At 36.2% G+C, this 12964-nt stretch overlaps 1 protein-coding gene across 2 annotated transcripts in view; it reads right to left on the minus strand.

Moving 5' to 3' along the window:
- Positions 1 to 12964, minus strand: part of LOC144820631 (src substrate cortactin-like) — a 186473-nt gene that overhangs the window by 121303 nt on the left and 52206 nt on the right. The window lies entirely within an intron of this gene.

A 12964-nucleotide genomic window follows, 5' to 3' on the forward strand; every position in this document is an offset into this window, starting at 1 on the left:
CAATGGGACTTCGAGGATTTATGAAAACTTTCCTTCGATTAGTTTAGTTAGCATAGAAAGGTATAAAAAGTCATGCCCTTAGGGATGGGCTGGCTGCTGCTTTCTGACTTTCCGATGAGGGTGAAGTGCTGCTGGACTTTGCGTGGAGCACGTAAGAATCCTCAATGAACTTTACTTTATTTTCCATTTATTTAGCTTAGCTAGGGACTTAGGCTTTAGAAATGCTAAACTGCTAAATTCTTACTTAAACTTTGAATTTCTTACTAAATTGTATTTTTCTTATGAAGCTTTTCAAACATGCTTACTTTAATGTTAATAAAATTACAATAATAAAATTACATTTTGAAATACCATAATTTAGTAAATAAAATCTTACTTTTGACAAACAAGCTGGTCTTGGTTATTCAGAAGTGTAGGTTACTATTAGCTAGATCCCATCGCCAATGGTGGTCGTTTAAATGGTTAGGATTTATTCTAATGACAATATTCTTTCCGCAGATGTATAAAATTGTATATAGTTGTAAATTATGTGTATATAGGTTTAATCTGACCACCTGATTCAGTAGGCCCAAAATATGTCATGTTTATAAATGGGTCCAAAAATTAGTGTAGAAATTTGTTTATAGGTTATGAAGTTGGGTAGCGTTGTTTATGATATATTTTCTATAGGCCGCTGGATCAATTCTCTGGTAGCAGAAATTGATGGTTGCTAAGGGTAACCAAGGTAATATGTTGGTTGCTAAGGGTTACTAAAGTGTTATGGTATGGAAATAGGATCGATGTTTTAACACATGTTGAGTTTGTTTTTCGTGCTATCTGTAAGCTATACCGGTATAGATTGTGTGGCGAGAAATTAGTCACGCAAGTCATCTGTTCTGTTTGCAGTGATATCGCCGAGTATCACAAGAGGTATCGCCGTGTACCATAGTGTTGTCGCCGTGCAGCACAGTGTTAGGGCTAGGTGCGAATCTTGTAAAGTGAGGGTTTTCTAAGAAATTAGAGCAGCATGAGAATAGGGACAAAGCGCCTTCCATAAAACTCACTGTGATAAAAGTATTAGTTATATCCGAGCTTGAATGAAGGGCAGAGTAACGTCGGTGCATGATTATCTATAAACAGGTTAGAGTCCTGTAGGGGTACATGTTTTATATCTATAAACAGGTTAGAGTCCTGTACGGATAACGTCGTTATTTTGCTAACGGTGCATGATTTCTATAAACAGGTGAGAGTCCTGTACGGATTTCATGTGTGTTTGAAATTAGGGAATTTTCCGTGTGAAAGTGCGAATTTGATTTGTAATTTATGTTCAAGTGGAACTCTTAGAACTGTCACTTCGCGGTGCGTTCAGAGGAAAACGAGTTCATAATTTACGTGTTAGAAGGGTGGGGTAAGAGTTACTCTACCGACAATTGAAAATTATCCTTAGTGTGAATAGCGCCGACTATTCCGAAGTGTGGATACTTGAATGTATGTAAACTATCGTAAATAGTGAAACGAACAGATGAGTCCTTATTGTCATTGTTTAAGAATTAATTTACACTGAAAAGTGTCCTTAAAATGGCGCTGTGAAAAGATTTTGTGAAGGAGGGGTAAGCGCTAGGAGTGAGAAGCAAGAAACCGCAGCTGCTGTGTACGTCACAGAGGATTGGATTGGGTGACCTACGTCACAAGCTATACTCTGATTGGCTCTTGAGTCTCTGACGACCTGTAAGCTGATTGGTCCTTCAGAAAAACTCCATTTTTATTCGTTGAGCAGGAAACTGACGTAGCTCAACTGTCATTGGCTTGTTGGTGTGTTTCGCGCACGGATTGGTTGCTTTGCGGAACATCCCGGAAATATTTTACGAACGATTTTACGAATTAAATTTAACTTTTAAAAATGAGTTATCATTTTAAACATGTAGAGAAAAAGCCAACATTATTTCAGAAACGTAAAAATTTATTTTCACCCGACAAGAAAATTGAAACGCGAGGTGGTAAATTACTTCATAAGTATAAAACACCTGCAGCGTACATGGAAGGTGAATATGGATATCATACTGTTTTATGGTTTGATAGCTGGAAACGCTATACAAAGAACGACGGTGTTTTAACTTGGCCTGATGATGGTTCATTTAATGTAAAAGTCTTGAGAAATTTACGAGAGAAAATGAATGCTCTTACTCCAAAACCGAGACCAACTCAATTTGAAGCTTTAGTTGAGTGGGAAGATGAGATGTATCAATTACAAAGAGAAGCTAGTGGAATTAAAAGACCTACTAAAACTCCACCTTGGAGAAGAGAAACTCATGAAGACAGATTGCGAATGTGGAGGCAGGGAAACATGAGTGAAGGATTGTATTTAATTCAGGAAATGGTCATGGGTACTCCTGCTGGGAAATCTATAGAAAGCGAATCTGAAGATGCAGTTATGGAAGAAATATACACTACAGCTAGAAAGAATCAACCTTTAAGACCTCCTAGATCATGGTCTACTCCGGTGGTTTCTACTGAAACTTCACCGAGTGCACCTCCAATTAATGAAACTCCAAAACTTTATCCAAATAATTGTGAAATTATTGAAACTCCAAGAAGACCAGAATTTGATAATGTTCGAAATGAAGGTAGACATTTTGCAATGACTCCAAGAGCAAGGGAAGCTCCAAAAGACTATGCAAGGGAAACAAGAAACGTTGAGGCTGTTGATTCTGCTGAATATTTTAAATCTAAAGAAGAATTAATTAAACGAATGACAAAAAGCATGGAAGCTGTGACAGTTCCAGTAACGATTGGTCCTGTTCAGCCTGTATTTGACCAAAGAGAATCAAACAAAACAGGGTTAACTATTCCTTTAAATGCAGAAATTCAAAAAGCTGCTGAAAAATTTTACTCAGACATATCCGAAATAAACTCTTCGAGATCGAGAATGCCAGATTTAACCTTTAATGAGGATTTATCTCCAAAAACACCAATGGGTGCTATTTCAGACGTAGGAAGTCCTGAAGTTAGGGTAACTACTCCGAAACTTGATGTGGCTAAATTAAAAGCAAATATCGAAGAATTAATAATTGGAACAATTGGTCCAGATAGTTTAAATTATTATCGAGATGATGAACTACTGTTCATTTGTAAAAGTATTCAGTGGAAAACTAAAAATAAATATGATCAATTAGAAGATCTAGCAGCGGAACTTGAAATCGATGTGAGTAAACAAAAGAATTTTGCAAAACATTACAGACTAGACTTTTCAGAAAGTGACATTGAGAGTTTGAACTCAATGGGAAGAATAGTGCATATAAAAGATTTGATTGTTTATATCAAAAAGCTGGGAGAACTCAATAAATGGAGAGTAAAATGGACGAAAAAGAAGGAAGATGAAAGATTGGAAAAATTGCCAAAACAATTTCCAATGAGAGAGATTGCAGGTGGAGGATATGTTCATGTCCCTTGGTCAAGACAGGACATACTACTATTCACAAATGATTTTCCAAAATTGAGGGAGAAACCGGTAGAGTGGTATAGACAAGTGGATAGATTTATCAAAGTGTCAAAAGTTCTGTGGATTGATTTAGATGGATTTTTCGACATTGTCGTACCATCAGATCTTTGGACAGAATGTAAAATATCAATAAGTTGGCCAAAAACAGAACCTGAACGAATCAAAGAAACAGGTGCCCCAAATCCTCTTGTAATGGATTTTTACGAAAAAGTGATCGTTTGGATGAAAAACAAAATTCCACCCAAAGAAGTTGATTGGGTTAAAATAGAAAGGACAAATCAGGAAACAAAAGAATCAGTTCATTCCTTTTATGAGAGGTTACTGTTAATTTTTAAACAATACAGTGGCTATGAAAAATTAGATGAAAAGGACATGAGTCATTTTATCTATAGATTCGTTTATGGACTAAAACCTGAAATTGCAGACATGATCAGGAATAGCATTGTAGGATGGCAATCACTTTCTGTAGACGATATTCTGAGAAAAGCTAAGTATTGCAGTGATGAATTAGAGGTGAGACAAAAGAAGCTCAAGGAGAAAGCCATGTGGGCTCAGGTAAAAGTAGCTGAGCAACAAATTGCCAGCATGGGTAATAAGAACACAAATTTTGTTCAAACTGGAAATACGAACCAGATACAAGGAAAGCTTAAAGGTAATATTTTTCCAAGAAAATTTAGCCCAAAGATTGAGGAGTTGAAACAAAGATTACCTTGTTTTAATTGTGGCGAAATTGGACATTGGAGAGACGAGTGTCCTAAACCTCCTAGAAACTTAAAGAATCCCTTATTAAATCCACAGATGCAGAATGGTGTTGACCTGCAGCAACAGCTACAGATGCAACAGGGGTTAAACGAGTTAAACATTCAGCGACAGCAACAGCAACAGGTGAATAACTGTCAGGATCAATTGCCACAACCACCATTTCCGAATTGTGGGGGAGTTCAAAAATATAATCCAAATGTGGGATTTCAGGGAAATGAACAGGTAATAAGACCTCAAAAACAGCAAAAGCAACAAAGAGTGCAAATGCAAAATGCTTCACAACAATTTTTGTTAACAGAAAGCCAAGACAGTGATTCTGATGATTATTGCTGACGGTGCCCGAGAGAGGAGGAAGAGTGTGTTGTTGGAGCCACTCTTGAGGTTGACCAGTCCGGTCCATTTGTAAACGGGAAAGTTAACGATGTAGACATCACTTTTCTAGTGGACACTGGTGCTACCCGTTCTACTGTTAGATCAGTGGAAATTGAAAACCTACCTCTCTCTGGGGATACCATCCAAGTTGTTGGAGTAAGCAATCAACAAATTAAAACTGATTTAACTGATCCAGTTCCAGTTGAAATTGGAAATTATAGAGACAAACACAGATTTGTGGTTTGTAATAGTAGTCCAGTAAATTTACTAGGCAGAGATATTCTGTGTAAAATGAATTGCAGAATATATTGTTCTCCTGATGGAGTTGAGTTACAAACAATGGAGGAAGATGGTTTATACAGAATGACAATGATGATGATGGAAGCAGAAGAAACAAAATTGTTTCCTGCATTTGAAGAAAAAGATTTGCCTGAAGAGCTCAAGGAAACAGTGAAATCTGATATATGGGATTTTACTGGGAACGAGATGGGTCTGATGAAAAACGTAGATCCAGTAAAAATTACATTGAAACAGGGAATAGAATTTCCTAACATTCCACAGTATAAAATGAAAGCAGAAACAATTGAAGGTATTACACCTATAATTGAAAAATTAATCAAACAAGGTGTATTAAAAGAAATGGAGAGTAGTCCTTGTAATTCACCAATTATGGGAGTTAAAAAGTCAAATGGAGCATTTAGAATCGTACAAGATTTGAGAAAGGTTAATCAAATAGTTGTTCCATGTTGTCCTGTGGTTCCAAATCCAGCAGTAATTCTGTACCAGATTCCACATGATGCTGAATGGTACACTGTCATTGATCTTTGCAATGCATTCTTTACTGTTCCCTTACATCCAGACAGTTATGAAATCTTTGCTTTCAGATTCCAAGGTAAGACCCTCGGATGGTCAAGAATCCCACAGGGCTATACAGAAAGTCCTTCAATCTTTAATGAGTTGTTAAAAAGATCTTTGGAAAACTTGGACTTACCAGGTAGGTCTACGTTAGTGCAGTATATTGACGATTTGTTGATAGCTGCAAAGACAAGAGAAAATTGTGTGACAGACACAATAATACTGTTAAATCGCCTTGCAGAAGAGGGACATAAAGTGTCTCCAGCAAAATTACAATTTTGCAAACAAGAAGTAAAATATCTTGGTCACAGAATTGCAAAGGGAAAAAGGCAAGTAACAGTTGAGAGAATTAAAATGATTCAAGCAATGCAACCTCCAAGGACACAAAGACAGGTCAGAATGTTCTTAGGAATGGTTGGTTACTGTCGACAATGGATAAGTGGATTTTCAGTAATTGCAAAACCACTACAAAGACTGACAAAGTCCGATGTAAAAGATCCAATTATTCTCAATGAAATTGAGATGGAATCTTTTGAGAATTTGAAAAAGAGCTTATGCCAAGCTCCTGCTTTAGGTATGCCGAATTATGAGAAAGATTTTGAACTGTATTGCAGCGAGAGAGAAGGATGTGCATTGTCTGTGTTAATTCAGAGACATGGGAATTTAAAGAAACCTATTGCATACTTCTCTGCAGTTCTTGATCCCATTGCAAAAGCATTACCAGGTTGCTTAAAAGCAGTTGCAGCTACAAGTGTTAGTCTTGAACAGAGTGAAGGAATCATCATGGGATTTCCTGTAAAAGTTTTTGTGCCTCATTCAGTTGAAATATTACTGACAAGAGGTAAAACTCAGCATCTGACAAGCAGCAGATTGACAAAGTATGAGAAAATCATACTAGGAGCAGATAATGTTTCAATTTCAAGATGTTTGAATCTGAATCCTTCTACATTACTGCCTGATTCTGAGATCATTGATAACATCGAAACAGAACATGAATGTTTAGATGTTATGGAATTCTGCACGAAACCAAGACATGATATCAAAGATAGACCTCTATCTGAATCAGATTTTGTCTACTTTGTGGATGGCTCTTGTTTGAGATCAGAAGGAGGTGTCTTGAAAGCCTCATATTCAGTCTGTACAGTTGCAGATGTTGAAGAAGCATCATGTCTTGAAGGAGTTCGATCAGCACAAGTGGCTGAATTGATTGCTTTAATTCGTGCTTGTGAAGTATCAAAGGATATAAGAGTTACCATCATTACTGATAGTCAGTATGGGTATGGAGTTGTACATGATTATGGACAACTCTGGTCTCAGAGAGGCTATATGACATCAGCAGGATCTCCAATTAAAAATGCAATTTTCATTAGGAGATTAATTGAAGCAATACAATTGCCGAAAGAAATTGCAATTGTCAAGTGTGCAGCGCACACTAAAGGAGTTGATTATATCTCAAAAGGCAATGCATTTGCAGATGAAACGGCAAAATACTGCGCAAGAAAAGGTTATTCATACAATCGGGAAAGGAGTAAAGAAACTGATTCAAATTCATTAATGCTAACAACAGTTGTAGAAACATGGAATGAGATTAGAGAATTACAAAATGAAGCAGATGATGAGGAAAAAGATCTGTGGTTAAGATCAAATTGTAGACCACGTGAAGAAGATGGAGTGTGGGTTTACAAAGATGGCAGAATAGTCTTACCGAATTGTTTGATTGCAGATATGGCCAGATTATATCATGGTCCAGCACATCTTGGAAGAGATTCTATGATTAGACTTTTCAGAGAAACTTGGTTCAATACTAAATTCAGAACAATTGCAGAATCTTTTTGTCAAAGGTGTTTGTCTTGCCAACAAATGAATCCAAACAGAAAATCATTGGTGGGGACAGGAATAATTGGTCGAGAGGGTGGTCCTTTTACCAGGTTACAGATGGATTTCATTGAAATGCCCTTACACAATTGCTTAAAATATGTTCTTGTAATCGTTTGTTTATTTTCAAGATGGGTAGAAGCATTTCCTACAAGACATTGTGATTCAATTACAGTAGCAAAACTACTGCTCAGAGAAATTATCCCAAGGTACGGTTTTCCAGTCACTATTGAGAGTGATGGAGGAAGCCATTTCGATAACAAACTGATGAAGTTAATTTGTGAAGCTTTGAGCATTGAGCAGAAAATACACTGTGCATACAGACCAGAGGCATCTGGGGTAGTTGAACAGATTAATGGAACGATTAAAAACAGAATTGGAAAAATGTGTCTTGAAACAGGTGTAAAGTGGACAGATGCTCTTCCACTTGTTTTGATGTCATTAAGAAGTACACCAGATAAAAAGACAGGTTTGAGTCCTCATGAAATTTTAATGGGAAGAGTTATGAGGCAAGCTTTTGTACCTGTAGGTAAACTGTTGAGCATAAATGACAGTGCTATTTTGGATTACTGTAAAAGGTTATCTGATATAGTGACTTCTGTGTCTAATCAGGTGGGAACTGAAGCACAATCAAATGAGAAAGTTTTGACACATGACCTGAGACCTGGTGACTGGGTCAGAACGAAAGTACATCGGAGAAGAAATTGTCTGGCTCCTAGATGGCAGAAGCCTAGGCAAATAATTTTGATCACTACTAATGCTGTAAAATGCAAAGGATTGAAACGTTGGATTCATCCTAGTCATACTATTCCAGTACCAACTCCTGAGAGTTCTGATGTTGAAAGTGATACTACAGATGATTCTGATTCTGAAGCAGAAGGTGAAATAAATCCAGATCCTGAAGATCGACAAGAAGGTCGACATCTGGAACCTGTATCTGTGAATGAAAATTCAACAAGAAAAGACTTGGAAATTATTGAAATCGATTCTGAAGGTGAAGAGAATCTGTTAAAAGGAAAGATAACTGAGGATTCAGTTGTTTCTATTAAAGACAGAGAAGCGAAACAAAAAGAAGTTTCAGACCAGGAGAGTATCGAAAAGCAGAAAACAAGCTCTGAAGTAAGGAACAGAAATCCAAAATCTGGGAAGTTGGAGGTAATTGAAGAAGAAGAAGAAGACGAATTACCAAGTACCAGTATTGGAAATCAGAAAAGTGTTCCTGAAGGAGTAAAACTGCCGAATAGAGAAGTTCCTGAGTCAATTGAAATTTCAGACTACGAAACTGAAGAAAGTGACGTGGATGGTGCAAGTGAAAACAGAAAGAAAAGGGCTTGGAAGTCAGAATCAAATGCTTCTGAACCAAAGAAGAAATACGTGAGAAAAGCAGACTACTGGCCTGGTGGAAGATTGAGAGTCAGGTTGATCAAGAAACCTAAAGAGCAAGTTGAAGAAATCAGTAGTCAAAAGAGTCCTGGAAAGGAAGTGGGAGTTGGAAGGAAAATTGAAGTGGTGTCGAGAAAAGGAAAAAGAATAGTGAGACCAAACCAGAAATACAAGTCTCCTGAGTGGACTTATTTAGTAATTCCACCCGTTATTGACATTTATGGTAGTAGTGAAGAAGAAAACGAAATAGAAGAAATTAGTGACAATGATTGAAGTACAGAAATTTTAATTTGGCAAAAGGCTGAAGAAATTTTGTTAGCTGACATAAGGTCGAAGAAAAACTGTTTAGTTGAAGAAATCTTATGTATGACATAAGGTCGAAGAAAACTTGTTTAGGGTTTTAAAAATAAAATTATTTTAAAAGGGGGGTATAAATAGTTTAAGTCTTAGAAATTTTAAAATTAATTTTGTTTTTAATTTTGTGGCAAAACTAAAACTAACCAAAAATGCCTTATGTTAAGGAGAGCACTTCAAAGTGTTCTGTTTTTAAGAGATGCTGTAAGATGACTCTGGTGTGTCTGCTCATTTTAATTCTGCTCTGGTTAGTTTTAGCTGTGATCATCCCATTAGAGATGAATAGAGAATTACACAAAGTTAACATGACAAGTAAAGCTTTAGTTAGTCAAACTAAACATAGTGCATCTGCTAAAGTTATTGATCATCAACCTAACTTTCATCAAGATAAATCTATTAGTGATTTTTCAAGTAATACATTCACAAAGCTTTTGAGTGAATATGTCAAGGTAATGGATGCAAAAGATTGCTATGTCTGCGTCAAGTTACCTGCTTCTGTTTCTGAGGGAGTGACATACAATATGCTTCCTCTCACATATGGTGTAACATGTAGTGTGTTAACTAGCTTATTTTATCAAACTGGACGCTTAGAATATTACTATTCAGATTTTGACGAGATTTTTGCGAATATAAAGATTGATGGTGCTTTAAATAAGCACAAGAAAGCAAAACAAATGAGAGAATTTTTCCTTGTTACTAATGAACTCACTTATGAGTATGCTTACAAGAATAATCTAACATGCAAATTGAGTGCTGAGGGAAAGACATTTTTGAATATGGTTGAGGAGAGAAGAGCAATTTACAAAAGAAATGAATTAGTCAAGCAGACTAAGTCAAAATTCTGGCAAAAAGAGGATGAGAAATTAAATGGCAAAATGCTTGAAAATGTTGCAATTCACATAGATAAACCAATTAGTGGAAAGCTTTGCATTAGAAGAGATAATACACTTTTTGATAATTATTTTGTAGGTGCAAGTAACTGTGAAGATACTTATCAGATTTTAGGAGGTTGGGGATTCAAAGGTGGAAAAGATCCAATCTTCCCTGGGATTTATTTTGTTTGTGGTGACAAAGCCTACTACAACCTTCCAGACCATTGGTATGGAACTTGTTATGTGGGAATTGTTTTTCCTAAAGTGTTTCATGTTGATAGAGATTCAGAAGGATTGTTTAAAATTCATAATTATGTAAATAGAGTCAAAAGAGAAACTTTTACAGAAGTTCTGGGAGATATTTTTCAAGCAGTAATACCTTTTGTTGGTATAACCCTAAATGCAGGGAGAATTAGAAAATTGTCCACAATTGTTGACAGATTGTCAACAGACACAGCTGATGGATTCCAATTAGTAAATGTTGAAGTAGTTGCAATCAGATCTATGGTAATTCAAGATCGACTTGCTTTAGACATACTCCTAGCAAAAGAGGGAGGAGTCTGTGGCATTTTACATGTACAACATTGTTGCACATATATACCTGATGAAAGTAAGAATATTGAGATGTACATTAAAAACATTACACAAATGCATTCAGAGATAATTCCTTTAGAAGAAGATGATTTTACAGGGAAACTTTCAAAAAGATTCCAAGCTATTAAAATTGGTTTCATGATATTGGTAGTTCAATTCTTGGCAAGATTTTGGCACCTTTGATTATAATAGTATTCATTTTTATTTTGACAAAAATGGGTTGTTTGTTGCATAAGAGAAAGAAACAGTTGAAAGAAAAGAAAAGAATCTATAAACTTAGAAAAGAAGAAGAAAGGGAGATTGAATTACAGGAGTTACATAGAGAGCGTTATGCTAATTCCAAAGATTATGCAGAAACAGATTTTTAGGATTACTGATACAAATGAATTTGAATCAATTTCTCGGAAATTTAAATTACCAAAATTTTGGGTGTTGGTGTGGTGATTTGTTAATCACCAGATGAGGGAGTTGATGGAGCGAGATAGAAAACAAAATTTTGTTTAAACTCGCAAAGTCACATTTCCATAACATGAATAATAATATTAATAATTTGTGATGTATCGTGTTAATACAACCTAGATTAAACTTTACACATGGGGGGACTAACATGTGTGCTCATAAACGTGCATAAATGTTGCATCTTTTTGTTCGTGCAAAATAATAAAAATAATTTGTTGTTTTCGTTTTTGTCATTACTAACTGCAGCAAACTTAAAAGAAGCATGTGCTTATTTTGCTTTTCCTTGTCTATGTGATGTCATTTCTACTATTCTAGGTGCACATAAGTTTCATGGATTAATGAAGACTGGTAGATATAAACGCTGCTTTATTTGTTTGCATTTGCTAGGTAACATTAGACTAATCGGGAGGGTTAATTAATTAGTAAACTTAGGGTGGATACAGAATCAACATTATTTCTTTTATTAATACTTTTCTTGTTTTTGTTTATTACTAGAAAGCATAAGTTGCCTACTTTTGGGCCTAGTTTGCTCGAGTTTGCTAAAGCTGAATTTTACTTCTGCACAAGTCACGAGAAGCCCATTCTGAAAAAGTGTTCGTCAAAGCTGCATTCACTAAGCAAATCTGACATGCTGTCACCATTTTGTCGGACGTGGCCAAGGTCGGAAGCAAGTGATAAAGGACAATTTTGTCAGCTCTAACTTGGCACCCGCGGAAATGAAATGAACACTGTGAGAACATTAATTTACAATTGTTGCAAACCAAGGAAGCTCCTGGTTGCATTCGGAAAAGACAATGGTCTTTAAGAAACGTGACCTAATGGAACTTTTGAAATGTGGGTGACATGTCACTTGTCACTCTCAACCAATGGGACTTCGAGGATTTATGAAAACTTTCCTTCGATTAGTTTAGTTAGCATAGAAAGGTATAAAAAGTCATGCCCTTAGGGATGGGCTGGCTGCTGCTTTCTGACTTTCCGATGAGGGTGAAGTGCTGCTGGACTTTGCGTGGAGCACGTAAGAATCCTCAATGAACTTTACTTTATTTTCCATTTATTTAGCTTAGCTAGGGACTTAGGCTTTAGAAATGCTAAACTGCTAAATTCTTACTTAAACTTTGAATTTCTTACTAAATTGTATTTTTCTTATGAAGCTTTTCAAACATGCTTACTTTAATGTTAATAAAATTACAATAATAAAATTACATTTTGAAATACCATAATTTAGTAAATAAAATCTTACTTTTGACAAACAAGCTGGTCTTGGTTATTCAGAAGTGTAGGTTACTATTAGCTAGATCCCATCGCCAATGGTGGTCGTTTAAATGGTTAGGATTTATTCTAATGACAATATTCTTTCCGCAGATGTATAAAATTGTATATATTGTAAATTATGTGTATATAGGTTTAATCTGACCACCTGATTCAGTAGGCCCAAAATATGTCATGTTTATAAATGGGTCCAAAAATTAGTGTAGAAATTTGTTTATAGGTTATGAAGTTGGGTAGCGTTGTTTATGATATATTTTCTATAGGCCGCTGGATCATTGGTTCACCCCGACCAATCAGGATTTATGCCGAATAGAAATACTGCCCTCAACCTAAGACAACTCCATGGAGTGCTGGGAAGAGCGGAGAGCATTAGGGAGAAGGTAATTGTAATGTCATTCGACCCTAGGAAGACGTTCAACATGATACAATGGCCCTTCCTATTTGCAGTCCTAGAGAAGTTGGGCTTTGCGATAAATTTGTGCCATGGTTTAGGCTCCTATATTCTGAGCCCCTGGCGCAAGTGATGGTAAACGGGGGATGATCATCAATTTTTAAACTCCACAGAGATACTAGACAGAGTTGCCCCCTGTCCCCATTTATATGTGCCCTGGCATTGGAGCCTCTGGCTGTATGGAGACGGGCGACCCACTTATCAGAGGACTTAAGTGGACAGTAGATTGGGAGGATAGAA

Source organism: Lissotriton helveticus, chromosome 1_1, assembly GCF_964261635.1.
Source record: "Lissotriton helveticus chromosome 1_1, aLisHel1.1, whole genome shotgun sequence".
NCBI classification, from domain to species: Eukaryota; Metazoa; Chordata; class Amphibia; order Caudata; family Salamandridae; genus Lissotriton; species Lissotriton helveticus.